At 44.8% G+C, this 27,799-nt stretch overlaps 1 long non-coding RNA gene across 10 annotated transcripts in view; it reads left to right on the top strand.

Moving 5' to 3' along the window:
* The first annotated feature begins 420 nt into the window (after window positions 1–420).
* LOC109285320 (uncharacterized) overlaps window positions 421–27,799 on the top strand; it is a 230,422-nt gene continuing 203,043 nt past the window's right edge. For 9 of the 10 annotated variants that reach the window (XR_002093075.2, XR_009461150.1, XR_009461153.1 and 6 more), the window contains exon 1: window positions 21,165–21,380. This is a non-coding gene — a long non-coding RNA (uncharacterized LOC109285320). Of the gene's footprint in view, window positions 545–21,164; window positions 21,381–27,799 lie in introns of those variants that run through there. The other variant, XR_002093066.2, reaches the window with a different exon arrangement.

Below are 27,799 nucleotides of genomic sequence, written 5' to 3'. Positions count from 1 at the left end.
AAGAACTACACAGGGTAGTGGCAAAAAGTTGTACAGTAGATGCCTTTTTGAGCTCTGCTGCAGTTTCTAATCTGTTCTTCTTAAGAGTGTGACCCTGTTGAAGAGTATGGACAATTTGGCATATTCACAAAATGAAACACTCCTGTCAACATCCTGGTTCTGCTGACTTCAACAAGTGTTTTACTGTTAACTTAATTCATGCCAAGGTTTTACCTTGGTGTAACAGGGAACCCTAGTCCTGTCACCAGAAGACAGGTTGGCTCCTTTAAGGCCAGAACATTCTGGGCACAGAGTGCTGGTAAGGAGGGGGTTAAATGCTGAGCCTGGCCAGCGGGTCAGCTGACCAGAGAGGGCAGGTCAGGACTATATAAAAACCCTGGGCAGAGCAGCAGAGCAGCACATCCTAGAGCTCCATGGAGAGGCTTGGTGAGTGGTCCCAAGGCTGGAGGAGGGGAACTACAGAATCCTCCGGAGAGATGGCAGCAACCCCAGAAGAGAGACTGTAGCCGACAGTGGGGAGCCGAAGCACGAATCGTGCGTAAATGTAAGCTGGCATGCTGCCTCCTTTAATCAATCACATTTTTTTTTGGTGGCAGTTATTACCCATGGACAGGACTGTTCACATTTCTTTTTTGTTATTGAATAACACTGGTGGTTGGGGTGAGGTTATTTGGGGAAGGAGGATGCCTCATTTGGGACCCCATGACAGCGTGGGGACCTGGTGCCAGTGTGGGTGCAGGATTTGGGGTGCATTGACCCCGGCACCAGAAAAGGCTGAGTGTTAGGGGTACATAGGCCCTGGTGCCAGTGTGAGCGCAGGATTTTGGGGTACACTGACCCTGGCACCAGAAGGCATGATCTTAAATGGCTGGGGTGGTCTGGTGTACCTGAGGTGCAAACTTTTTTTTTTTTTTTTGGACTGAGACACTGTGAGTTCAAGGCCATTCCCAGAGTCAAACCCTGTTTGGTGGGTTTAGATGGGGAGGCCTAGCTAGAGAAAGACCGGGGTCAAGGCCTGTGGAGGTGAAAGACCCCATCATATGAAATACAATAGGCAGTCTCCGACTTACAAGAACATCAGCATAATAATTTCCATCAAGACGTGGCAGGAGAGTAGAGAGTGGGACATAAGAACCTTAAAGGGGACTCCAAGGGCGCCCCACGTAAGGCGCAGATTAACAGGGAAGATGGAGCTGGGGAGAGAAACCTGTTACATTTGCTTGCGTTTCTTTATTCCATACAAAGGATGGAATGCTATGGCACTTTCTGGGCTTTAATGGTAGTTTCCTACCTGTGGTCTAGCATATGTATGGCTATAAATGTGTGCCCATTCTGGATACATAAGTGGATGTAAGTCACGAAAATGTAGCCAGGCAGAAACCCATGATTAATGGGTGTTAAACTGGTGGAGGGGGTCCTTGCATGTTTTAGCATGAGTAGCTGAGTGATCAATGCACTGGTGTGCACAGCTAAAGAGCTGGGTTCTAGCTCCCCCTTAGCAAAAACAGGAAGGAATTTGTATTTCTTTGACTAAGCATAGTACATGGGTGTAGTTACATGATAAAATTAGCACACGATAACCCAAAGTAATGTTAGACAGCACTAAAGTTAGCACATGCTGTGAGCAGTGGCTCATTGAGGGTTAATGCTTCTCTAACACGCACAGTGCAGACCTGTGGCCAGTGAGCTGGTGAACAGGGGTGTGGCTAGGACCTGCCAAGTCTGCCTCATGGCTGCCTGGTTAATCAGCTTTCTAGTGTAGTATAGGTTCCAGAATCAGGCCCATGTCACCCTCCACCAGACTGGATCTGGCTCCTGCCAGCCCCCATGGGCCCAGAGTGGAATCAACTGGGCCTGCTCTACCCCTGTCAGGCCTGGCAGCACCTTGACCCCTGCCTCCCTGGGCTGCCTAACAGCTCTCTGGCCACCTGTCCCCCTTCTGCCTTCTCTCCTGCCCCCAGCTGTGGCAGATGACAGGACAAGGAGCAATGATCTCAAGTTGCAGCAAGGGAAGTTTAGGTTAAATATTAAGAAAAACTTTTTCACTAGGAAGGTAGTAAAACACTGGAACAGGCTACCCAGAGAGGCTGTGGAATTTCTATCCTCAGAGGTTTTTAAGACCTGGCTAGACAAAGCTTTGGCTAGGAAGATCTAGTTGGGACTGGTCCTGCTTTGAGCAGGAGTTTGGACTAGATGACCTCCTGAGGTCCCTTCCAACCCTAATTTTTATGATTCTATGATATTGGAAGACTGCAAATTACTGGTATTAACTTCATAGAGCAGACTGATGTTACTGGACCCAGGCTGCCTAACACCACGTGGTGATAACCTTTTCCTGAAAAGGATAATTTCTGAGATGCTCAGAGGCTTCTTACCTAGTCTTTTCCTGCTTTAACATATGTGTACTCGCATCTTAAGAGCACTTAACATGTTTGAAATGTAACATATAATAACACCCTATCATGCTATAGGACAGGTATTATCTAATGTCCCCTCCAACTGCTCTTTGGGCAGACAACAGAGGGAGCTATGTGCGGTCAGGAGAAAGGGAGCAAGCCAAACAGTGTGTGGCTTAGCACAGTCAGATGTCCCCTTCCCTGGAAGTACTGGACTCTAGCCTGAGCCCTTATTCCCAATATAACAGAAACTTACCCATTGTACTGCTCTCCACTTATCCAATGACTATAAAATTCAAGGGGCAGTGGCTCAGTTTGAAAAGGAGTTCTGGATAATGTTTAACCTGTGGTGTGGTAGTTTGAGCCCTCAGCCAAGGAGTCAGAATCCCTTTCTTCCATTGTCTAGCCCATATTGCCTGGCCTCATTCAGTGTTTCCCAAACTTTCCCAATCATTGTTCCTCAAAATTTCTGGTGGACACTATGCACCCTGACCATCAAAGTCCTATTGAACAGAGGATAAAAGTAGGTTAAATTAAAATATTCATTTGGAAAGCACTTGCTGTGTACCACAGCTGGGAAACCATTAACTCAGAAGGATATGCACAGACGTAGCACTGGATTCTAATAGGTACTCACTGGCTGTGTCTACACAAGACACTGACTGTGCAGTAGCATGTGACTACTGTGCAGAAGTGTCACATGGCAGGAAGCGTGATACGACACTACTGCACAGTAGTCATGAGCTACTGCACAGTCAAGAATCACAAAAAAGCTGTTCCTCAGTGCTACTGCACAGTAACTCTGGTTACTGAACAGCAGGGACCTGGGTTTTCCATTTCCCATGGGAAAACGAAGAAAAATGCGGATTTCTCCCTTCACCAAAGGAAAACATAGATTTCTCATTTAGCAGAGAAACCAACAGATTTTGCAGTTCTGCAGTGAGTCCTCTGCAGGCTGGCAGAGTTCCAGCCTACAGGGGGCTGGGAGGGAGCAGGAGGAGGGTGGTCAGGCAGGGGCGCCATGTGCATGTACTGTATATGCACATGGCTGCCAGGCAGCCTGGAGAACAGCTGCTGCAGGTAAGTGGTGGTGGGGGATTGAGGCCCCCAGAGGCAGGGAGGGAGTTGGGCAGGGCTGGGACTGTGGATGCTGCCCAGCCAGGCAGTGCATGGGGCTTGGGGCCCAGGGCCACAATGCGTGGCTGCAGGGCACTGGCAGGGAGTGGGATGGGGCTTTGGGAGGCTAGTCCGAAGGGCAGGGGGGCCTGGCTCCCCACTGCTGTGTGCATTCCTGGAGGTCAGGGAGGACCTGTGCCCCCCAGATTTGTGCATGGCATGGGGGCAGGCATAGTATGCCCACTATGGACTCGAGCTTCCACCCTGCTGCCCTCCCTGGGGCCTCTGCAGCCCAGTGGGTGTGACCTAGTGCTGCAAGGGAGTGCAGGGCAGCCTTGGCGAGGCACCCCCTGTGCTCACGGCAGCAGTGAGGGGAACAACCCCACGCCACTGACCCTGCTGCTGCTTTGTGTGCAGAGGGTATGTCACCAGGGCAGTGCACAGCTTGTAGTGGCAAGGAGATCACCATGTGGCCCTGCTCTGCCCTGCAGCATGAGGTCACACCTGCTGGGCTATGGAGGCCCCAGGGAGAGCATGAGGGCAGAAGCCCTAGCCCACAGCAGGCAGCCTGTACCCACCCCTGCTCTGCATACAGATCTGGGGGGCACAGGTCCCCTCTGCCCACCCAGGAGTATATGCAGTGCTGGGGTGGGGCCTCTCCCCCACTTGGCCACCCCGCAAGCCCGCAGCAGGCAGCCAGCAGGCAGCAGGGGGTAAGGCTGGGCTCCATTCCGCTGCAGCAGCCCCTGCCTGGCAGCTGGGGACCCTCTCCAGTAGGGCTGGGGGGAGCAAGGGGTTGTGGATCAGGGCGAGGGGCACCAGTAGGGTTGCGGGGGGGGGGGGGACTATGGGGGAAGTGAGGGGCACCAGCAGGGCTGGGGGACTGTTGTAAGAGAGTTGGGGACATGAGCAGGCCAGGGGGCTGTGGGGGGAAGGGGAGTGAGGGGAACCAGCAGGGCCAGGGTGAGTTCATAGAATCATAGAAGTAGGGTCAGAAGGGACCTTGTAGATCAAGTCTGACCCCCTGCCTGGGCAGGAGGAAAACTGGGCTCAAATGACCCCAGCCAGGTAGGCATCAAGCCTCTTCTTAAAGACCCCCAGGGTAGGAGCCAGCACCACTTCCCTTGGAAGTTGGTTCCAGATCCTAGCCGCCCTAACTGTGAAGTAGTTCTTACGGATGTCTAATCTAAACCTAGTCTCCAACAACTTGTGGCCGTTATTCCTTGTTATCTCGGGGGGTGCTAGGGGAAACAAGGTTGCCCCCAAACCCTTATGGTCCCCCCTAGTGAGTTTATAGATGGTCACCAGGTCCCCCCTGAGCCTTCTCTTGTGAAGGCTGAACAGGTTCAAGTCCTGTAGCCTCTCATTGTAGGGTTTGCCCTGCTGTCCCTGGATCATGCGGGTGGTCCTCCTCTGGACCCTCTCAATGTTGTCCACATCCCTTTTGAATTGGGGTGCCCAGAACTGGACACAGTACTCCAGCTGTGGCCTGACCAGTTGTGGGAGGGAGTGATGGGCTTTTCTTTTTCATCATGGATTTTGGTTTTTTTATCAGAGAATTTCCAAATTTGTTTTCATCTGGAAAACCAGGATTCTTGCTGAGCAGAATCCTGCACAGCACGACTGCACGGTCAGTGTTTTGTATAGACACAGCCAGTGCTTTCCTATTTGGCCCTGGGTGAGTCATTTAATCTATTTTACCTCTATGTGAATTGGAAAATGACAATATGTATGGAGGGCTGTGAGTATTGGTTGCCGTGCAAAGTATTATTTTTATTCAAGGAATATTTATAGTAAACAAAACAGAAGCAGTACATAAATCCTCTTTGACCCATCCATATGTGTGAATACACTTATATCTATCTATCTATCTATCTATCTATCTATCTATCTATCTATCTATCTATACACACACACACATATGTGTATGTGTATATATATATATATATATATATATATATACACATACACATATGTTGAGAGAGAGTGTGAGTGTATTGGGTCTTTTACATTTTCATTGAAGTGTATACGAAAGAGAGATCCCAAATGGTAAAGCAAAGGAGATCTACAAAGGAAGTTAATCATTGCCCAAGCCAATGCTCAGAGCAAATGTTAGTGCAGCAGAGGGCACTCAGCTAAGGGGCCAGAGCCCATTCCTTCTAGAGACAATGGAAAATCTCTCGTTATCTTTAGCAGGAGAAGGATTGTGCCCAAAATCTGGGTCTCCCTTTAGGTATTATACCTGATAGGTTTATTATTTTTTCCACTTACGAATCAGTTTCCTTAGTGACCAAAGGTGATTGTCTAATAGTTGTTATGTCTTTTTTTCTAAAGAAGTTAGATGTTCTCAATTCAATTCCTAGTGTCCAGGTATTCACACAGAAAAAAATGTTCACTCAAGTTATCACTAATTACTTTCTATTCTCATATAAGAAACCAAGGGATGACCATGGAGACAGACCTCTCCTGTATAAGGAGTCCCTGAAACCCAAAGATGAAGTATACTAGCAGAGTAAGCTGAGAGAACTCTCTGTGTATCTGCTCTACAGTTAAAGCAGTCTTTGTCATCTGCTACAGTCAATGTGGTACCATATGTGAACACTAAATCCAGAAAAAAAAAGTATTTTTGAAAGAGTATTCGAAAACTCTAGTTTTATTTGTTGCCTTCCCACATAACTGAGAGGTACACTGATACCATTCAAACTTTCCAAAAATAATTTCCAAGTTTTTGTCCAGTAAAAAATCTTGGAATCAAGGACTCAGCTTCTAAAAACAGAGGGTTTCTTTTTACTCAAATGGTTGGAGAAATCACAATAAAAGTTTACAGGGACTATAGATGGGGGTTTCCTGTATGCATATAGTCAATGCAGTGTCCAGACAGATGAACATGCAGAAAGAGAGATATGCATTAGTGCCTTGCTTAAGACTACATTGCAACATTTCATAGCTTCACTGCTGCAGAAACAGCCCAGAAATTAATCTTCACCAGCCCCTAACCCTGCCTTGATTTTCTTGCACTAGTGACAGGGTGGGGAGAGAAAATTACTTCATTTACTCAAGCCAGTAACTGTGGAGAGGGAATGGGGAGTGGAAACAGAGCCAGGACTCAGTCCTTTTCCCACCTTCTTAACTCCCATCCTGTTTACTTGCCTGAAGAAAGCAACCTGGCTCTCCCTCTAAAGCCCAGGTTGCTATATGCTGACTGCCAAACAAGTGGCATGGTTGGAACAGTGAGAGTCTAGCTTGTCTACATAGGCAGATAAAACTAGTAGCAGGTGGGCCCCTTATAGTTTGTAGAATAAAATAAGTCTCCAAATCTCAGAATCTGGTCTGCAGTTAGTTATACCCCAGTACTGTAAATATTTGTATATGTGGGTGATTTTAGACATGTGAATAACCATGCTGAGCTCAGTAGGGTGACTCACATGCTTCAAGTTTACATATCCACAAGAATTCCAGGATTGGGGCCACAGTTGATTATTTAGAAAAAAATCATGTCAAGGATAGCATATGTTTTAAGTTCAACATTAGGGCACAGTAATGCTGGGACTTGAGCATATGTATCTCCTGATTTATCAGGCCTATAAATTCTTGCCAGAAGGCTTGACTTAAATATAATTGATTATAGGGTGGATATTTTCAGTATTGTGCAATTCTCATTAGCATTGTTGTTTTTCTGTATAGCAAGTAATGGATTACCAACAGGAGGATATAACTTATGAAAAGATAGTAATGTAAATTAAGTTGCATTGTAGTGAGGTGATTAAATGGAGTGGATCTCAACAAATAATAGAAAAGAATTAATATAGGGGTAGAAAGTGATTTTAAAATAGCTAGTAGAATTAATATGAAGAATAATGATCTCAAATGGAAAAGTTATAGTTACATAATAGAAAAACAGTTCTTCATAGATATAATTAGTCATTGAAATAAAATGTCTGGTGAGATGAAGTAAATAAATCATGTTCATTTTAATTTCCTATATCCCTATATCAACCTGTATAACAACCTATATCCCTGATTTTTAATTTGGTATTTTATAGTAATCTGTTAACTAAGGACTATGTGCTAAATCCTTCATGTAGTCTCCTAGGGTGAGATTTTAATTTGATTGGTGATGAAAGTCCAATGTGTGTGATCAAAACAAAAACAAAATGAAAAAGTAATTGGAAATTCTGAATGGGAATCCTACTGAAATCTAGCATGATTTAATAACCAATAATTGCATTAATTGAAGAAACTGATTTTGTAAATAGGCTGCATATGGATATGAACTCATGTCTAACACAGCACTTTAGGATAAAAAGAAATAAGATGTCAATTAAAAGTGAATGGGATTTGTACTGAGTTGAAGTCTAAGCTGAAAAGATTTGCTAGTATAGTGATGTCAGGTAGGAGTATGAAAACACCTACACCTCCTAGTATCATAGCTATGTTGAAAACCCTTAACTGCCCTGTGTAGATTCAACTTATGGGTGTGTACACATGTACTAACTTTCTGACAGTTAAGTAAACTTAACTGTAAGAGCAGACACACATATGTGGAGCAGAGTAAATTTTAATATGGTGCAAGATAACATCTCTAAGGTCACAGTAGTTAAGATGACTTGACAGGGCTTCTGCAGGGAAGTGTTCACAAGATGGCTGCCATCATGTCAAGGAACTGTAGATACTACAATGTGGCTTAATTTATGTCTACTTAGTTTAGTCGACTTAGTTAAGTCACTTTATTTTAAGTCGACTTAGATGGGTGTATACTACCTATATTAGCAAATAAGTCCTTTTGCAGGTATAATTTATGTTGTTACAGGAGGTGGTGTAACTATCCCCTTACAAAGTCTTTGTGGTGTAGAATAGTCACCTTCTAAAAATCAAAGGCCTATAGTTAGGAGTGCGGCTAAACTAGCTAGTAACATGAGCCTGGAAAAAAAAGGAAAGACATGTTGGATTCTGGTAGCTCTATACTAACCATGTCACACAGAGGAAAAGATAGAACCATTTATTCTTCACAAGAGCTGTAGAGCAGTAATATTGCCGTGGCTATTTATCTCTGGTCTCTGATCCCTGAATGCAACCTGCACAAATAGCTGTGTGCAGAACTTCTATGTGCAAAGTTGAGGAACTTTTTGCCTAGGCTGTGGACCTTTGCAACAGTTTGTATTACAGTCACAAAGAGCACAGCAAAGTGCTGTGTTTTAGAACATGTGCTTGCTTTCTGCCTTTTGGAGCAGATCGGTTCGCCAGAGAGGTCACTTTTCCCAGCAGCCACAGTAGCTGTCTATGTTACCTTAGGTGGACCCCTGTGTAGTGCCATTGTTCAGTGAAAACTTTATATGTGGCCTACCTGCATATTACCCCATTTTCTGCAGTAAAACCACACTGTTACTGACAGTACTACTTGCTATGCTTGCCTGTGTGATTACACAGTGGTAGAAAACATTTGTGATTCATCTGCATGTACACATATGAGTACAAGTGCAGAATTACCTGTAATTAATAATAGGTAAGCACATTTCCAATTACAGGATGCAAGTCTACAAATGCAACTGTTCTTTATAGTATTGATAGCAGGCCTAAATTGAAGATAATACTGACTCATGCTCTTGAGGAAGACGTTGTAGGAAAGTAGCTAATACAGGTGACAACCCATACATTTAGTTATGGGCACATCTGAAATATTATCAAAGAATTATCTGTAGGTGGCATGTGAGTGAAATGATACCAGATGAGTGGACTTCAAAAACAAATGAGAGAAAATCCTGATGACATAAGCACTGAGAAAGATAAGAGCGGGTAAATTGCTGTGTATCATTTTGTCATCTATGGTTCTACTAAATAAAGGCTCAGCATCCAGTATGTGGTATATATGCAGAATGAATAATTCTGGGTTTGTCGTAAATCTGTATTCATTTTAATATTATGTGTCATTACTGGGCTGAACAATTTAGCTTTATTGCCAGTTGCCTGATGGGAAGATATAATATCTATTTTAAGAATAGTATATTTATTACTAAATGGTATTTTAAAAGTAGATAGGACTGCATAGTTCAGCTCTAAGAATGGGTGAAGACTCAAAGAAGTGGAATGTAAAGAGGGCAGAACGAGAGGCGAAAGGAATTCATGAAACTGGAAATAGGCCTGTTAAATATCTCTGGGTTAGGGTCAGAGGGGAGAGCAACAATGGTGATGTTGTGGTGGGGGTCTGCTATAAATAACCAGACTAGAAGGAAGAGGTAGATGAGGCTTTCTTTAGATAACTAGCAGGAGTTTCCAAGCCCTAGTTCTCATGGGGGACTTCAGTCACCCTGACAGCTACTGGGAGGGCAATACAGCAGCGCACAGGCAATCTAGGAAGTTTTTAGGGAGTGTTGGAGACAACTTCACAACTTTACAAGAAATAATGGCCATAAGCTAGCAGAGAGCAGATTTAGATTGGACATTAGGAAGAACTTCTTCACAGTTAGAGTGGCCAGGGTCTGGAACGGGCTCCCAAGGGAGGTGGTGCTCTCCCCTACCCTGGGGGTCTTCAAGAGGAGGTTAGATGAGCATCTAGCTGGGGTCATCTAGACCCAGCACTCTTTCCTGCTAATGCAGGGGGTTGGACTCGATGATCTATTGAGGTCCCTTCTGACACTAACATCTATGAATCTATGAACTTCCTGGTGCAAGTATTGGAGAGACCAACTAGAAGTCATGCTCTTCTTGCCCTGCTGCTCACAAACAGGGAAGAATTGGTGGGGGATGTAGAAGTGGATGGCAACTTGAGCTGCAGTGACCATGAGATGATCGAATTCAGGATCCTGACAAAAGGAAGAAAGGAGAGCAGTCGAGTATGGACCCTGGACTTCAGAAATGCAGACTTTGGGTGTTTTTTATATGTGTTCCAGGGGTGGGAGGGGTGTTCATTAATTCTTAAGTAGAACAGCTCTGAGAGCCGCTGTGATTCAAGCGCCCAGAGTGTCTTATGTATCAGCATCTCCACACTTCAAAATGGTGGTGGGGCTGCTTTATCTAAAGCTCATCGAATGAGCTTCAGTTAAAGTGCCACCACAACCATTTTAAAGTGTGGGGATGCTGATAGATGTGATGCAGAGGTTGGCTGGAAGCATGCTAACCAGCACACTCCAGCAGACTTGATTAATTGAGTTGGCTCCAATGTGCTGTAATTACAGTGCATGTGAGCAGCCTCCTAGCTCATGTACAGGCATCCTTTGACTTCAGGGAAGTGATGGGCAGGATCTCCTGGGAGGCTAGCTTGAAGGGGAAAGGAGTCCAGGAGAGCTGGTTGCATTTTAAAGAACCCGTACTGAGTGCACAGGAACAATTCATCTCGATGTACAGGAAGAATACAGCAAATATGACAGGTGACCCGCTTGACTTAGCAAAGAACTCTTCGGTGAACTTAAACACAAAAAAGGAAGCTTACAAGAAGTGGAAGCTTGGACAGATGACTAGGAAGGAGTATAAGAATATTGCTCGGGTATTCAGGGATGGAATCAGGAAGGCCAAAGCGTAATTGGAATTGCAGCTAGCAAGGGAAATGAAGGGTAACAAGAAGGGTTTCTATAATTATGTTAGCAACAAGAGGAAGGTCTGGGAAAGTGCGGGTTCCTTACTGAACGGGGAGGCAACCTAATGACAGATGATGAGGAAAAGGCTGACGAATTCAATGCCTTTTTAACCTCCAATTCCCATACTAATGCACCAGGCAGCACAGTTTTGGGAGAAGGTGAGCAGCCAGCAGTAGTGAAGAAGAGGCTAGGGTCTATTTAGAAAAGCCTGATGTGTATAAGTCCATGAGGTCAGATGCAATGCATCTGAGGGCATGGGCGACTGATGCTGCCTTAGTCAGTGACTGCCATCTGTGACCAGTCCTGCCAATGGGGGGCGGAGGGGAGTCTCCCTGTGGCCGATCCTGCTGACCAGGCCACCCCCTACATGTTGCCACTGTCTGAAGGTGCTCAGGGAGTTGGCTGATATGATTGCAGAGCCACTGGCCATTATCTCTGAAAACTCATGGCAATCAGGAGTGTTTCCAGATGATTGGAAAAGGGCAAATATAGTGTCCATCTTAAAGAAAAGGAAGAACCAGGGAACTACAAAATAGTCAGCTGTACCCGAGTTCCAGGAAAAATCACAGAGCAGGTCTTCAAGGACTCTACTTCTAAGCACTTGGAGATGAAGAAGATGATTAGGAACAGATAGCATGGATTCATCAAGAGCAAGTCATGCCTGACCAATCTGATTGCCTTCTATGATGAGACAACTGGCTCTGTAGATGCGGAGAAAGAAGTAGACATGACATACCTTGACTTTAGGAAGGTTTTGATATCGTTTCCAACAGCATTCTTGCAAGCAAGTTAAGGAAGTATGGGTTGGATGAATGGACAATAAAGCAGATAGAGAGCTGACTGGCTTATTGGGCTCAACGAGTAGTGATAAATGGCTTGAGATCTAGTTGGCAGCCAGTATCAAGTGGAGTGCCCCAGGGGTTCGTCCTGGGGCTGGTTTTGTTCAATAACTTCATTAATGATGTGGAAGATAGGATGGAGTGCATCCTCAGCCAGTTTGCAGATGACAACAAGCTGGGGGTAGTAGTAGATATGCTGGAGGGTAGATCTAGGATTCAGAGTGACCTAGACAAATTGAGGGATTGGGCCAAATTAAATTGTATGGGCTGGATACAGACATGCAGGCACACATGGTCTGTGGTGCCCCAAAGCTCTTTGCAGTGCCACAAACAGCATGTGTTGCATGTTAAACTTTGTGCATCACTGCTAATTTGCAGTGTTGGCACAAAATTTGCTATCGGGACTTCTTGGTAGCAAAAGAGAAGTACTGGAATGGGCTACTTAAAGAAGTGGTGGAATCTCCATCCTTGGAAGTTTTTAAGCCCCCACTCGACAAAGCCCTGACTGGAATGATCTAGTTGGGGCTGGTCCTGCTTTGAGCAGGGGGTTGAACTAAATGACCTTCTGAGGTCCCTTCCAAGCCTAATTTTCTATGACTGTATTATACTAATTATTTTCTCCAAGAAACAGATGAAGATTCAATTGCCAGGATGAAAATTCCTGTTTACAAAGATGTAGCATCTTCTCAGTATTTAAGAACATGCCTATCAGATTGCTTCCATGAAAATGATGACCAGAATGCTTATTTTTCAGATTTTTTACCACAGGAAAGTCTGGTACACTTCTGTGGTAAAATAATTAGAGGTGTTCGGATTTGGCTTGATAATTTAATTTTTAAGTATTGCCCTTACCAAGGCAAATGTGGTATTCTGCAATAGGAATAAAACTACCACAAGTCAGTGTTCTTTTTAATGGGGAACTGTGTATCCCTCATGGGTTTTGATATATACACTTTTGGGCAAGGAAAGTCCTAAATCCTAATCAGCAACTTACAATGCAGAATGGTGGCTTGAAGAGTCTATTTGAGTGTTACAGGGCACTTCTGCATGAACTCTGGGGTGGATGGGGCAGTGCTTTAATTAGAGCGTCTCTGAGAGGTGCTGTAATTAAATCACTGTCATGTCTCCTTGTATCAGTGTCTCCACACTTGAAGATGGCAACGGGTCTGCTTGAAATGAAGCTCATTTGATGAGTTTTAGCTCAAGTGCCCCCACTGCCATTTTTAAGCATGGGGACACTGATACACGAGACGCAGGAGGCTGCTGGACTGCTGCAATTGCCACACTCCAACAGATTCAATTAATTAAGTGTGCTCCAACATGCTGGAATTCCAGTGCATTGGAGCAGCCTGCGCACTTGTGTATAGGTGCCCATAAATGGCAAGATCAAAGCCTTAGAGAGAAAAGAAAGATGGGAAGAAAAAAACCTTGAGCTTGTGCCCTTCCTTTGCTTACTATGATCTATAAAGATGTCTGTAGTGGGATCCAGGCTGAAAGGCCACACCAGGGTAGGGCCTGGGTGCCTCACTCTCAATGGGTGTCTTATCCTCTGTTCTCTATATCCCTGGCACAACTTGATTTTAATACAAAGAATATCAGGAAGTGATACCTGACTGTATGGAGTTCATTGAATGGGCACAGCTCTCAGCATCTGGGCATCTTCTGTGGGGCTCCACCTTCCCTACACTCTACACTTTTCCATATCATAGAAGTAAGGTTGGAAGGGACCTTGTAGATCTTCAAGTCCGACCCCCTGCCTGGGCAGGAGGAAAACTGGGCTCAAATGACCCCAGCCAGGTAGGCATCAAGCCTCTTCTTAAAGACCCCCAGGGTAGGAGCCAGCACCACTTCCCTTGGAAGTTGGTTCCAGATCCTAGCTGCCCTAACTGTGAAGTAGTTCTTAGGGATGTCTAATCTAAACCTACTCTCCAACAACTTGTGGCCGTTATTCCTTGTTATCTCGGGGGGCGCTAGGGGAAACAAGGTCCCCCCTAGTGAGTTTATATGGTGACCAGGTCCCCCCTCAGCCTTCTCTTGTGAAGGCTGAACAGGTTCAGGTCCTGTAGCCTCTCATTGTAGGGTCTGCCCTGCTGCCCCCGGATCATGTGGGTGGCCCTCCTCTGGACCCTCTCAATGTTGTCCACATCCCTCTTGAAATGGGGTGCCCAGAACTGGACACAGTACTCTAGCTGTGGCCTGACCAGTGTCACGTAGAGGGGGAGGATCACCTCCTTGGACCTACTTGAGATGCACCTGTGGATGCACGATAAGGTCTGGTTAGCCCTGCCGACTGTGACCTCGCATTGTCGGCTCATGTTCATCTTGGAGTCAATGATGACTCCAAGAGCCCTTTCTGCCTCCGTGCTCTCAAGAAGGGAGTTTCCCATCTTATAAGTGTGCTGCCGGTTACTACTGCCCAAGTGCAGCACCCTGCACTTGTCAGTATTGAAACGCATCCTGTTTTTGTTAGTTCATCCCTGCAACCTATCCAGGTCTTTCTGCAGTCTTTCCCTCCCTACTAGCGTGCCCACCTCACCCCAAATTTTGGTATCATCAGCAAATTTGAACAGGTTGCTTTTCACCCCATCGTCCAAATCGCTGATAAAAAAATTGAACAGTGCGGGCCCAAGGACTGAGCCCTGGGGGACTCCACTGCCCACTTCCCCCAGGTCGAATATGACCCATCCACCACCACCCTCTGAGTACAACCCTTCAGCCAATTTGCAATCCATCTGACCATGTAGGCATCAATGCCATAGTCGCCTAGTTTTTTAATGAGGATGGGGTGGTCGACAGTGTCAAAGGCCTTGATGAAGTCCAGAAAGATTACATCCATGACAACACCTGCATCCAATGCTTTTGTGACCTGATCATAAAAGGCAATCAGGTTGGTCTGACATGAACTGCCCCTAATGAAACCATGTTGGTAGCCCTTGAGCATCATCCCTGATGCCAGCCTATCACAGATGTGCTCCTTGATGATCTTCTCAAAGAGTTTCCCCAGGATTGAGGTAAGAGTGACGGGTCTATAGTTGCCCGGGTCCTCCCTCCTCCCTTTTTTAAAGATGGGGACCACATTGGCTATCTTCCAATCATCTGGCACCTGGCCCGAGCACTACAAGAGCTCGTAAAGCTGTGCCAAGGGCCCTGCAATAACCCCTGCTAGCTCCCTCAACACCCTGGGGTGGAGAGCATCTGGACCTGCTGACTTGAACACATCCAGCCCCTCCAGAAGCACTCTAACCCGGTCCTCCTCAACCTTAGGTCTGGAGGCGTTCCCCTCAAGTCCGTCTTGAATCCCGGTGGGGGAGTTCTGGTTCCTGCACAAGAAAATGGAGGTGAAGAATTTGTTAAAGAGGTCTGCCTTCTCCTCTAGCGCAACCACCAGATTGCCCAGCATATCTTGCAGGGGGCCCACATTTCCCGGTGCCGCCTTCATCCTCCCTATATATTTGAAAAAGGACTTTTTATTATCTTTGATCTTGGACACTAGTCCTAGCTCTATGTCCACCTTAGCTTTCCTAACAGCCCCCCTACAGGCCCGAGCGGTGGAGGTATACTTTTCTTTGGAGATCGCCCCCCCTTTCCACCGGGTGTATGCCGCCTTTTTGGCAACCAGGCATTCCCAGACGTCCTTGGTGAGCCAGGGAGGCTTTTGTGCACTCTTGCCCCCCTTGCTTCTTGTTGGGATCGTCACCCCTTGGGCCCTGAGTATCATCTCCTTAAGGAACGACCACTCATGTTGGGCACTGAGTTCCCCTGCCCTCGAGAACCCCAGCGCCTCTCCCACCAATCTCAACTCGTTGAAGTTGGCCCTCTTGAAGTCTGGGGCTACCGCCTTGCTGCAGGCCCTTGTCACCCTGCACTGGATGATGAATTCCAGCAAGTGATGATCGCTATCATCCTGGTGGTCAAGGACCTGGAGCCCCCTTACCAGATCATTACCTGTGGCCAGGACCAGGTCCAACAGGGCATTTCCTCTGGTGGGACTGTGCACCTCCTGGGTTAAGTGGAGGTTAAGTGAAGGTTCTGTATCTCGGCCACAAACCTCCTGGAATGGTCTGACCTGGCTGACTGCTCCTCCCAGCAGATGTCCAGGTAATTTAGATCACCCATGACAACTACATCCCTTGCCTTAAGTGCCTCTGCAAGCTGTCCCGAAAATTCCCGAAAGCTGGCCCAAAATTTGGGTGTTCAGGTGATGGTCAAGACAGGTGCCTGGCCTTCCCAGGCTCCTGTTTTCAAGTGATGGAAGAAAAACCCCGAAGTAAGATGAAAAGAACAAAGCAGTCTGGGACTGATGTGAGCTGGCTGAGCCCTGTGACTCTAGTAAGGGTCTGCCACCAATGATACCTATCCCACGTAGAAATTAATGAAGCAATATAACATAACTAATCATCTCTATCACCTACTTATGGGCCTAGCTTCTCCTCAGGCAGCTGAGGCTCTTTGGGGTTCACCCCCAGTCTCAAGCCTAATTCACAGGGCAGGCCTGTAGAGAGCCAACCTCTGTGGGTAGTTTTGGGCCATATATACTATAAACCCCCATGAGGCCCTTGCAGGAACCTGGTATCCGGCATCTGCAGGGTGGTCAGGTTCCTGCCATGGGAACCAGGGTTGGGCTGATGTCTGATGAGACATCCTCTGCTCTGGTGGACCCAGTGCCTACACCAGTGCCACCTCCCCTCTGGGGCTGTCACTGCTCTGTAAGGGAAGTTTTGGGTTGGTCTGAGCCAGCTTGGACCCCTGAGTGTCCCCGCATGCCCTGCAGCTGCTGCCAGGTACTGAGAGCCCCTGTGGGGCTCATTATTGGCTACAACTCCAGCCTCTCAGTTCTAGGTGGTGCAGGGTATGCCAGTGGCTTATTCTCCATTTCATCCAGGCTCTGGGTCTAGGTGTAGCCTAGCTTTCAGCCGTGCCCAGGAGATGGGCGCACAGGGAGTGCATCTCCCGCTGCTTCCCTGCCCTGACTGGGGGGCAAGCAAGCAGGGGGCATGAAGCCTGTCTGTGGGCTCATTGCCCACTGCTGGGACAGCTTGGGTTGCCACATACTGCGGAGTTCCCTGGCTGTCATTGCTTTGGTGAGTGCAGGGCTGGGCCAAGTCCCTGCTACAATGTCCCGAAGATTTTTGTTTTGTTTTATTTTTATCTATCTTTTCCCTTATGGTTTTTGATGATGGGGAACTTAGGGGATGTCACTTGAGGAGACTCTCTGGTATGACTGGAGGGCTGCTGAAGTTAGGCTGTCACAAGAACCAAAATACTGGAAGCCTGTAATTGAGAGAGGGCAGGATTTTTAGTTAGGTAACTTAAAATACTTACACAATTTAATTCCTCCTTCAAGTACAGTATGAATCAAACCTAAGTATTACTGGGCACGTTTACATGTACATTAATGCACTGTAATTATGGCACATTAAGTTTAGTACTTGTAATAACAGGTACTAACTTAATGTGCCCTAATCGGCGCTACTGCGCAGTAGCACCAGCACATGTTTTTTATGTGACATTAATGTGTGATAGACTAATTCTACTGAATGCCAGTGCATTAGCATGGCTTTTGCTGTGACACACTAATACACAGTAGAATTAGTCTACTGCTTTTCTAGTGTCTTGTGTAGATGTGTCCACTGAGTAGAACCTCCAGTAGAATCAGACCAAAGAGCAGAGTAGTCATTTCTATTTCTGAAAAGAAAACAAGAAAAAGTGAAAACAAATCAGTCAAAACACAGCCAATCTGTCTTTGCTTATAGAAGAGGTGCACAAATGATGTAAGCCCAATTTCTTAAATCCAATGCAGTCATTTTTCATTGCTATTTACAAAGTGTAGAAATAAAGTGAAAGATCTGTAGAAAGATTAAGTCAATTGTTAACCTCAGGTGCAACTGTGGAATCCTTGCAGTTTTGTTAGTGTAACATAGAATCACAGAAAGTTACGGTTGGAAGGGACCACGATGAAGTTCAAAGAGAAGGACCTAAAAGATTGCTGGGACCAAGCACATTTATAGCACCAGTTTAAAGTCAGTCAATGTAAAAACCTCACAGGAGTTGAAATGAGATCACAGTTACTCAAATCAGAGAGCAAACTACTGAATGTTAAGCAAACTGTTAATGATGAATGAGCCCAGCTACAAAACTTAACCTTTGGGGCAGAATGGCATGCTTTATTGTTTTGAGGAGGAACAAAGTACAGCTTGGCAAAATGCACAAATGAAAAGCATATTTTTACTTCATGAATATCTCAGGGCTAGATAATGGACCAAATAACAAGCATACTGAGCCTGGAAGAACTGTTCACTTTTCATGCAACCAGGTTAAGGTTTTAACCTTGGATAGTCTGGAGGATGCCTTGATATACTTGCAGCTGAAACATCCTAAAACAAAATCATGGGAGTTAAGCAAAACACCTATAAAAAATCCAAACTAGCTGGAAATAGGGCATTCAGAAGTGAAAGGTCAATGCATCAATTCTCTTGCAACAAAATGCATAATGCAAAAATCGTGGGTTATAATGTGAGATGTCACTCTACTCACAGCCTGTAAACCTTCTTGCACAAGCAGCATGTTTCTGCTAGTCTCCCTTATGTTTGTGTGGTTTCAAGCACTGGAGTACTTAAGTTTTTCCCAAAGTCTACAAAGCAAGGGCCAAAGTGTCCCTCAGAATTCATTTGTTCTTCCCACTTCTGGGGATGTTCTGCTTGGCACACGTGTTTATTTTTTCTTTCCTTTTCCACTGTCTGAAATCTGATTATCATGATGAAGGTTTTCAATGAGGAGTGTTTTGTCATGTCTTTATAGTGATGAGATTCCTAATTAGTCTGACCTGTATTCATTTTTCTCTTGATTCTTTTAACCAAGAATGATTTGTCTCAGACACACATTCATCTGTGATGTTGTAATAAGTGTGCACCCCCCACCAATATTTATATATTTATTTGTTGTGCGGTAATATGGCTGTTCTATCACTTGTGGATTCCTCTGCTGGCAACACACCCAAAATAGGAAATGGATATAACGTGTGAAGTGGGTCACTGCCCTAACACAAATGTTAATTACACATGTGCAGAAATGCAGGGTTGGGAATGGAAAGGGAGGAATTTACTGAACTAATCCAAGAATAGCTTGCCCAGCATCAGAGGAAGATGATAACATGAGACAGATTTTTCACATTTCCTTATCTGCTACTGTGCAAAAATAACTGTGTATGATATCCCATTATGTACTGACCCCAAAAATCTGGAGGCTCTTGAGGGAGGGGGCAGGTCAGGAAAAAAGATTTCCATTCATTCTTTTTTCACAAGGTATCTGGATTGTAGATATTGGCTTAGAAACCTATGTAATGTGCACAAAAAGCCTTAGGCTTTTATTCAATTAAATGTTATTTTCTGAGAAAGTAAAGGTGGCATGGATAATTATACCATGAAACAGTTATGTGAAAGGTACAATCATTCTGTTGAAAGTTTCATAATACAAACATTGAAAAACAAATGAGGTAGGGTAGTGTTTGGTAAGTATACCAATGAGTTAAGTTTTTAGCTGAGTTATACACTCCAAATCACCATAGGCACCAAATCTCAGGTAGAGGTTAGATTCATAGAGGAGCTTTTATAATAAGGAGATTTCAAGTTTATTTTCTCATATGAAGAAGTAACCATTGACAGATACAGTACATTGGACTTAATGATGGACTATTGGTTTGTCACCAGGTCAGAATGTATGCTCCTGTTTTGCAAACATTTTAATCCTATTTCTCTAAATCCTTATGCTTTCGCTTCTTTATTATTTTATTTTTAAGCAGGATGCAACGTTATACATTTTCTGTATTCAGAACAAAACACAAGCAAACAAATAAAAAAAGGCTTGGAAACCACAGTAGAGTGGTTTACAGCCAACACTATGATCCATAAAAATTGGCCTAAAGACTCTTTCTTTCTGCTTTCAGTGCCATGGAATTTAAAGGAAATAGCTGAATGGCAGCTGCAAATAATTATCAAACTTTTAATGGGACTCTGAAATGTTATAAATTTGATCTGTTGCTTCAGAAGTGCTGATCTTTTTATTTATTTTTTTTTATTCTTCAGCTCTTCTATGTAAATCTTGTGTGCCTGGTGCAATTCAAAGACCAAATTCACACTTCAACTTTCCTGTTACTCTCAAAGTTTTCAGAAAATGATTGTGCAGTTAGATTTTGTCTTGTGGGGAGGGGGAAGATTCCTTTGTATTAGGGGTTTTCAACCTTTTTGGATCATCGTACTCCTGGCTGCTGGATGCAGAGCAGTATACCCCCAGCAGCCAGATGCGGAGCTGGGGGAGGTGCGGGGGGGCGGGGGGGTGGCGTGCGGCCAAATGTAGAGTGGCGGCAGCCGCCATGTGTGAGATCCTCCTCCCCCTCTGCCCCCCAATCCAGCCAGGCAGGTGGCACCTGCGCGGCAATGCGGGATCATGCGTGGTGGCGCTCCATCCCCGCCTACCCACATGTACCCCCTAGGGCCTTCTCAAGTACCCCCAGGGGTATGTGTACCTCTGGTTGACAACCCCTGCTTTATATGTTTTAGTGTTTACTCTCTAGAGCATATTTCCTATTTTTTCCCTTTTGCTTCAGTGAGCAGCATTTCAAAACAGTGGAAACTGGCTGCTGGAGAGCAAGGGAATTTAGCTTTGTACTTTCAAGTAGGAAAATTTATTTTCTGACCTGCAACACAGTCCTTTCCAATTGAAATAAACAGATGGAGAAATATTGTCCTTATGACCTTTCCTGATTATTAAACTAGGAAATATAAGGGTTTGAGTGAATTTACAAAATTGTTCGCTGAAATAATTTAACCTCTTTATAATGATATATGAAACCTACAAGTAGGGAGACTGATCAGGGAATAACCTATCAAAATCAAATATAAAGATACCAAATAAACTGATGGCAAAGGAGATATAACTGTTCTGGTGAACATGAACAGTGGTGGTTTGATTCCTAATAGTACCATTAATGACTTTGTGTAAGAGAGGAGAGTAACTTGCTGCATTCCAGACATGTCTGTAAATATTACACCAGTCTATTTATTACCGAGTGGCCTAAAGTCACATAGACTATTGAAGGTCAGCAATTATAGAGATGCCTAGTCTCTTGTTAACTATTTGTTTTTCTTTCATTGCTACAGTAAAACAATAACTTGGACTACTGATTAAACCACACTCTGTATAAGTCTGATATACCAGAAATGACCACATCACTAGGGATAGTGAATTGCAAAATGTAGGATGATTATAGAACAGGGGGTGGAAAAAAATATGGCAGCAGTTTAGCAGCTGCTTTCTCTCTCATCTCTCAGGCTTTCTTAAAGAGCTGGACTGAAAATCTCTTGAACTGCTTCCTTTAAGCTCAGTTGTCCTAAATCCTTTCTTTCTCAGAAGGAAGGAAAGCTGCATCCCTGATAGCTGGTATGCAATGAAGGGACCAGAAGGTATGTCACATTATGTTGAGTTTTGTCTCCCAGAATATATCAAAAGTATTTTTGCTATCACTCACAAGCAGTCTGGGGAGGGGAGAAAAAACCCCAAGAATCTATTCATTTGACTGTCTTCAACATCCTGCCGATTTTGAACTTGGTTGTATGTGGCTCTTAACTGAGAAACCAAGATGCAGAATTACAAAGAAGTGAAAAGGTAAATCTCAAGACTTTCAAAATATTTTGTAGTGATGTAGTGATTATATAAGGTGCCTCTTTGGCTGATGAATACAATTAGATTTGCCAACTGTCCATATATTTATGGACACTATAAAAAACAAGGCTAAAAACACCTGTCTGTAAAATCCATATGAAAAGATGCAGACATCCATTAAACCCCCCCCAAACCGAGCAATAGGACCTTGACTGAAGCTATGTCATTTGAAAGAAGCTTGAGGCAGTGTTGAAGGACAGACAAAGCAGAACAGTCCAAACTGGTATTTGAGCAGGAACATAGCACCCTGTATGGAGTTCATTTCAGGGCTTTGTGGTTCACAGAAGTCTCTAGCTCCCTCTACCCACCTCAGCTCTTAGCAGCTGCTGCTGCATCCTGTCTCCAGTGCTGGGTCACAGGTAGGCAGACAGTAGTTTTTGTCTGGGGGTCTGTGCCAGGCCAGAGAAGCAGGGCTAAGGCTTGGGGAGTGGGGGTATATGTGTGTGGGGAGGGGGGTGCAGCATGATACAGGATGGTGCTCAGGGGTATCAGGGTGTGGGAGTGAGTAGGGGACTCCTGTGGGGTGGGGAAGCATTTTTTAAAACCACTGCTATAGTCAAGTAGAGTTGCCAACATAAGAAATATTTTTTACTGACAATGGGCAAACTTCTTACTGACAACCAAATATTTTTATTATGGTGCTTTTAAACCTCCAAATTTGAACCTGTCCTTGCCCAGGGTCTGGTCTACAATTACATTATGTAAAATATATGTCAGTAAAAACATATGTCAATAGCAAACTTTGGTTGTAAATCAAAATTGGCAGGTTGCCAATAAAAAAAGGTTGTCTTGGGTTGGCAACCCTGGACAATGTAAGTTTTACCCACTGTGTGCCTCAGCACTGAACTAGAAAGAGGTTAGGTCTGGAAGTTTCAGCATCTGCTGAGACAGCCAACATCGGGTTCAATAAATTGTGGGATGTGAAATCAGGCCTTACAGTTTCAGGAAGCATAGGTCTTTATCCCCTGAGCAAAGAACAACCTTAGCAGGCAGCAGTAGACTAGCAGCTAGAAACAACACACTACAAATAGTCAGAAATCTTTTGATACCATTTTTTTTTCTTTTTAATAACAAAATATTGATTTGGCAAAGCCAGAACTTTTTGGAGAAATGAACTGGTTTCCATGAAACTTTAGGCTACAAGGCTGCTGGAGTACAGGAGCCAATTTTTGGCCAAACCATCTAAGAGAGTGAGACAAACCCTTGAAGAGCCAGTATCAAGAGAGGAGACCCAGGTTCAAGTTACTTGAATTTTTTTCATTCCAGGAGAGTACCCTAACTTCAGGGACTTTCTATAATAGGTTGCATGTTTGTCTATACAAAGCGTAGCATCTCTAAGAACAGTGGCTGACTCTATAGTTTACTGATATTGGCATAATGCATCAAGCCTCAGCAGGCAGAAGGTTCAACTAGATGACGTCTCAAGGTCCTTTCCAGCCTTATTTCTCTATAACTGTAAATTGGGCAAGCAGATTCTTGAATCTGGGTCTTGCACATCTCATGCAAATCTTTAAACCAGGGCTATGCAACTTCACTGTGGCCAGGGGCCACAGGCAGTGCCAGTATGCAAATCTAGTGCTGTACATCGCATAGCGTCTCTCTAGGATTCCCTCCACCTTGTGGGATGTACTGGTGGCACACGGACCTCTGTCCCCCACAATGATGTGTGGATTGTCTCCCACCACTGTGTGGTGTACAGACACCTGGACTACCACATGGTAGAAGGACAAGTGGTTGCCAGTGCCACATGTTCAGTACTCACAAGCCATGAGCATCCTACAGTCCACATGCTGGCCCCTCATGGGCTGTGTTTGTCCTGTGGGCCATCAGTTGGATTGCCCTGCCTTAAAACAGTGAGGTATTGGACATTATGAGGTCTTGTAAGTTTTCTATCTAGTTTTAAGTCCACTGCAGAACAAAAGCAGAGGGCAAAACCTTAAAATCTTTTCATGAATAATTTCTGGCCATTTCTACAGCACAAACCAACCAGCCAAATGTGTGAACCTACAGAACAGGGTTGTCCAGCCTTTAAGTGGCTCAGAGCCACAGGCCCCTTAGCCACATAACAAGAGGGCTCCTGACCCCCAGGCTGCATGCTGTGTGGGTCACATGCCAGGGCCTGCTATTCCCCACAACACACTGCATGGCTTCTGATGTATCATTGAGCTCTCTTCCGACTACTGTATCACGTAGGCCCCTGCCATGCAAGCTGCTTTTTTATGCCGAGCCTGGCTCCTGATGTGTCATGCAAGCTCCTGACATGCCATGTGGCCCTGATGTGTGAATGTTCAGGCATCCTTTGTGTGCAGATGTGACATGCAATACAGTCCTGCTGCATGGGCCCTCCACCAGCGTGAGTCATAGTGCACCAGCTCACATGCCACATGGGATCCTTGGGCCCCCTTAACCTTCCAGCTGTGGACTCAGTCAGATCCATGGGTTACACTAATCTGCCCCACCCCATCGGGGGAGAAAGGCAACAGAAGCTGGGGGAGGTAGGGGCAGCCCAGGGACTCCAGTGGCAGCAAAAACTGAAGAGGGCAGTGGTGCCTGGAGCAGGAGCCACAGTTCAACCCCTCAGAGGCTACACAAAGCATGCAGGTTGCCAGGTGGATAGCCCTGCTATAGAAAATAGATTGAGAGCACCATATGTATGCCCTCAATGTATGCCATCATGAAAGCATCGGATAGATAGTAAATGGAAACACACATGTGAAAGGCTGTCCTACCAATCACCTAAACCCATTGAGTTTCCTTTGTGTAACAAGAGAACAAAACTGCTTTTAAGAAACTGAAACTTGGCTATTATACTTAAAAAAATAACTTGAAATAGAGTTGCCTCAGATTTGGGAATAAGAAATCCAAGTTATAATTTTCAGGGGGATTGATTCATCTGGATAATTTTTTTAACCTGGAATACTTTCATTGCTAGTAGTAATTCTAATAAATTAGCTGGGAAGTTGCTATCTTCAAGGACACCGCCATCTGCAAAGAGACTGTGCTGATGGCATTGCAAGCTTGAGAGAACTTTGGTTATTTCTTGAACAGCGAGATGCACAAACAAAACTGATTTGAAAGTATTTATGTTCTACTTAATTTGAAGTGTGTTTGGAGGTATTTCTTTACCTGACATTCCCATAGTCTTAGAAGGAATTATTAAAAAAAAAAACCAAGCATTTTTAATGATTGGTATTAAAAACATGAGTGGTCTAGCTCTGTTTAGTTTAATGGGATCTTGCTGATTTATGGTAGGAACATCTGACCCTAAGAGTTTTCATACAAATGAGGTCTCAAACTAGTGCAATGCCATGGATTTGGTAATTACTTTCTGAACATTTACAAGGAAATGGTTAAATTACAAGCGGACATTTTCAAAGGTTTATTAAAGATTTTTCTCATTATGGAACTTTCCTCATCAACAATCCCTACATCTTTAGTCATTAAAAACTGACATTAGACTTGTCAGCCTAAGTAACCAGGCCTCAGTCTAGAAGCCAGGTCAGGCCTAAAAGGGACCCCTTCTTTTACTAATTACCATGGAAGAAGTGTGCAACCCATCACTACATAAACTCATATGACAAACTGGGTAGTTTACTGGCCATCAACCTGTATGCATGAATGGCTTATATGTGTGGCAGTGTGTGCAGAGTGGTGGATTTTAGGTGGATTTGATGTACTGAAAACATATCTCACTACTTTTGTTCCAAACAGCCAACAAGAATGCAAGAGGATGTTCAAAGAAGAGAATCTAACTTAATTATAAAAAAGGTTTTAGGATTATTGACTAGCATGCAAAAGTCTCTTTTCAGACAGAATAGTCTGCTTATGATGAGTCTGTTTGGCCTCTTTGATCTATAGTCCCTTCCAGAAAACTGGGATTGTGCATATCCGTGTTGCCCCGAGACAAGGCTGAGCTGAGCCATGAGGGCTAAATCAGAGCTAGATTTGGCAAACCTTGAGTCATGTGAGTAAACTATACTCCCGCTACCTATGTGAATTAAACTAAATCATCAAGTGCTGGTGGGATTCAGACTGTTATAAGTGGATGCCATTCAACAGTACCAGCACTTCTATGATAAAACGTGTTAAACTCGGCATTACTTGTGTGGCCTAAGAGAATGTTGTTACAGGATTACTGTCTCCTGCTTTGAATATAAACTTGTCAGCCTTTCCCCAACATATATTTTCCATACATGCCACAGTTTTGCCTGATCTGCATTCATGTAGCAGCAGGAGCCTATTATCATGGAATAAATAACAAATACATCCCCTAAACATTTTCTTTTAATTATAGTTCACAGAGTGTGGGTGTCACTTCCAACAAGTTATGTGACAAAACTTTTAAAGAAAAGAACAAGAGAAAACTAAAAGCCCTTTTTATTTCTTCCATGCACAGGCATAAGAAATGTTTTGAATTATGGATTTTTTTTTTTTTTCAAAATATGTATTTGTTTTTCTCACATATAGAGCAAGGAATAATGAGCAAGGAATAATAGATTTGGGGCTTGACTTGATTTATACCAAGGACACTTTTTACCACTTTGACAGTGGAAAGAGGCATAAATTGCATTTGCACTCATTATAGGGCTTCTTTGACCTACAGTAATGGCATTAAAAGGCCTTAGGCCTGGTCTTTACACAGGTATTGCAGCAGTTTGCCTAACTTAAAATACTTTCTGAATCAGTTGTTTCACCTCTGAGGTAGATATGTACAATGGCTTTAGGGTTGCTACGCTAAACTGATTTTAGCTACTGTGAAACAATTTATTCATGTTTCCCTACAAAGGAATGGCATCATCTTCACTTGATTGGTTTGGAAATGGATTTAATTTGGTAGGTATAATTTTTACTCACTCTAAATTGAATTCAACCCAGAATGTAGAAAAGCAAACTAAATGGAGGCAATATGTTACTTGGCTGGTCTAATGGCTAAAGAAAATACCTAGGAGTCAGCATCTCTGGTTTATAGTCCATGCTGTGTTTTTGTTTTGTCACTGATGGGATTCAACCCACTTTTCCTATTTCCAGGAATGTGCCCTAACCACCAAGCTGGAGGCTATTTAGGGTGGGGTGTGATAAATTCTAATCCTTCTTGTGGAAGCTATTTCACTTTGCATAGAATTATTAGACATATGTATCTGGGAGGGCAAAAGAGTGAGAGAGAGAGCAAGTACGGCTCTCTCTCTTTTAGTGGTTAAGGCACTTGGGCATTTGATAGATGTGCAGCTCCCTGCTGTAATTCATGGCACTTTACAGAAAGTGCCATGAGTTAGAGTGACCTCCCCAATCCAACAGACATTTGCTGTTGGGTTTGGGGTGGGGAGGGGGTAGAGGATTGAGCTCCACTTTGGAGCCAATCCAGAAAGAGCTGCCTGTTTGTAGCCTTCCTCCGCTAGCCCCACCCCTCTCCCCCAGCTCCGGTGCTGTCTGCAGGATGGGAAGAGGGGGAAGAGAGGGAAACAAGCTCCAGGCTGGGGTTTGCCCAGCCTTAGGTGGAGGGTAGGCTGGCAGTTTGGAGCCATTAGATACCTACATTCAGGAATTGAAGAATCTAAATCCTTTAGTGCATTGGTGCTGAACCTCCAACCCACAGGCCAGATCTGGCCCTCAGGGCTTCCCATGGATCTAGAAATTTGGTGGTGGGGAGTTGGTTGCAATTGATGCTGGTTCTGCAGAATTTCTAGGCCCTGTGGTCAGATGCCATGGCCCCATGTACCAGATCAGACCAGTGTACAGAGCCAGGGCAGTGGGCCTGATCTGGCATGTGGGGCCAGAGCCAGAGCATGATCCAGTGCATGCAGGGCCAGAGCTGGGGCAGGGCAGCAGGCCTGATCTGCCATGCATGGAGCCCAGTGCAGTGCATGTGGGCCAGGGGGGGTGGACCTGGTCTACCATGCAGGGCTAGGGCCAGGGCTAGGGCCAGGGCCAGGGCCAGGGCCAGGGCCAGGGCCAGGGCTAGGTCCTGATATGGGGATGTATAGGGCCAGGACCAAGGTGGTGGGTCTGATCTAGTGTGTGGTGCTTGGGCCACGCACTGGATTGTACCAGTGAGATGTCCCCATGCTGGACTGGGCCCAAAGGTGAATCCCATGCATTGGATCCAGCCCACAGACTGACCCTAAACCACTTGTCTTGCTCACAGCCCAGAAAGGTTGGCCAC

The sequence above is a fragment of the Alligator mississippiensis genome, chromosome 3 (assembly GCF_030867095.1).
Source record: "Alligator mississippiensis isolate rAllMis1 chromosome 3, rAllMis1, whole genome shotgun sequence".
Taxonomy (NCBI): domain Eukaryota; kingdom Metazoa; phylum Chordata; order Crocodylia; family Alligatoridae; genus Alligator; species Alligator mississippiensis.
Note: the sequence above shows the minus strand (reverse complement) of the source record. Positions and strands in the feature narration are given on the sequence as shown.